The sequence below is a fragment of the Sapajus apella genome, unplaced genomic scaffold, assembly GCF_009761245.1.
Source record: "Sapajus apella isolate SASKATOON/1434 unplaced genomic scaffold, GSC_monkey_1.0 scaffold78, whole genome shotgun sequence".
NCBI lineage: Eukaryota > Metazoa > Chordata > Mammalia > Primates > Cebidae > Sapajus > Sapajus apella.
Genome location: NW_022437018.1, coordinates 5,841,750 through 5,843,614, shown reverse-complemented (window position 1 = coordinate 5,843,614; position 1,865 = coordinate 5,841,750). Strand labels below are relative to the sequence as shown.

Sequence of the window (1,865 nt, the reverse complement as noted above, 5' to 3'; positions counted from 1 at the left end):
CCTTTAGCACTTTAAATATGTCATACCACTCTCTCCTGACCTGTAAGGTTTCCACCGAAAAGTCTCTGCTAGACATATTGGAGCGCCATTTTATGTTACTTCTTTTCCTTGCTGCTTTTAGGATTCTTTCTTTATCCTTGACCTGTAGTTTGAGATTAAATGCCTTGAGTTACTGTTCTTTTGGGTTAAATCTGCTTTGTGTTCTATAACCTTCCTGTACTTGAATGTTAGTATCTTTCTCAAGGTTTGAGAATATCAGTTCTCTACTATTATCCCTTTGAATAAATTTTCTACCCCTTTCTCTTTCTCTACCTTTTTCTTAAGGCCAATAACTTTTAGAATTGTCCCTCTGAGACTATTTTCTAGACCTCACAGACATACTTCATTCTTTCTTATTCTTTTCTCTTTTGTCTCCCCTGACTGTGTATTTTCAAAAAGCCTGTCTTCCAGGTTACTAATTCTTTCTTCTGCTTGATCAATTAAGCTATTAAGAGACTCTGATATATTCCTCAGTATCTCAATTGCATTTTTCTTTTTTTCCTCATTTCAAGTTTTAATCAAAGCTTGTATATAAGATTACTTTATTCCTGCATCTTATCAATTGTTTCTTCCTTGTATTTGCCCTTTTCCTTTCCTACTTGGTGAGATTCGGCTTTCCGTTCATGGATCTTTTTGCGGTCTTTGTCCAGTTTTAGCCTAGTGATAACCACCTTGCTGGGGTGAATGCCTACATGGATAGTTGTGCCATTAGCCTTTTCCCGCTGCACCCGTTCAGTGTAGATTATGTATTTCTTCCTGTAAACCTGGACTACTTTGTCAATCTGCTGACCTTTATAGTGTCCTCTTACAACCTGAACTTCATCATCCTTTCGGATGGGCATAGATCGCACGTTGTACTTCTGTCTCAGCTGTTTGGAAAGAGGGGAGGACATAATCTTCCTGTGAATGTGAGAAGGTGCATTGAAATGTCTTTTGCGATTCTTGCTTCAGTCAGAAGTCACAAAGGGATTGAACTTTATTTTGGCAGCTCCCGCTTAGGTGATGGCCGCAAAAGGGAAGAGTGCGTTTTTCAATTCTAGAGTTTCTGCTTGATTCTTTTTAATTATTTCAACCTCTTTGTTAAATTTATCTGATAGAATTCTGAATTGTTTCTCTGTGTTATCTTGAAATTCTGAGTTTTCTCAAAATATGTCTTTTGAATTATCTACCTGAAAGGTCACATATTTCAGTTTCTCCAGGATTTGTCCCTGGTGCCTTATTCAGTTTGTTTGATTAGATCATGTTTTCCTGGATGATACTGATGCTTGTGGATATTCAGCAGTGTCTGGGCATTGAACAGTTTAAGTATTTATTTAAGTCTTCGCAATCTGGACTTGCTTGTGCCCATCCTTCTTGAGAAGGCTTTCTAGGTATTCAAAGGGACTTGGGCCCCAAACCCAGTAATACTGGGTTTTGCATACTCATAGAGGTACTACCTTGGTAGTCTTGGATAAGATATGAAATAATTATCTGGATTACCAGACAGAGACTCCTGTTCTTTTTCCTTACTTTCCAAACAAATGAAGTCTTTCTCTGTGCTGAGCTGCCTGAAACTAAGGGTGTGGTTATGCAAGCACCCCCGTGGGCACCACCCATGGACAGTACTTGGTCAGACCTGAAGCCAGCACAGCATAAGGTCTTATTTAAAGCTCACTATTCATGGTGGCGTGTGCCTGTAGTCCCAGCTACTCAGGAAGCTGGGGCAGGAGAACTGCTTGAACCCAAGAGGCGGAGGTTGCAGTGAGCCCAGATCGCACCACTGCACTCCAGCCTGGCGCCTGGCAATAGAGCAAGACCCTGTCTCAAAAAAAAAAAAAAAAAAAAAA

The 1,865-nt window shown here is 40.0% G+C and overlaps 1 pseudogene; it reads right to left on the bottom strand.

Annotated features, from left to right (window-relative positions):
* Window positions 1–545: 545 nt before the first annotated feature.
* Window positions 546–1,062, bottom strand: LOC116532997 (annotated as a pseudogene).
* Window positions 1,063–1,865: the final 803 nt, after the last annotated feature.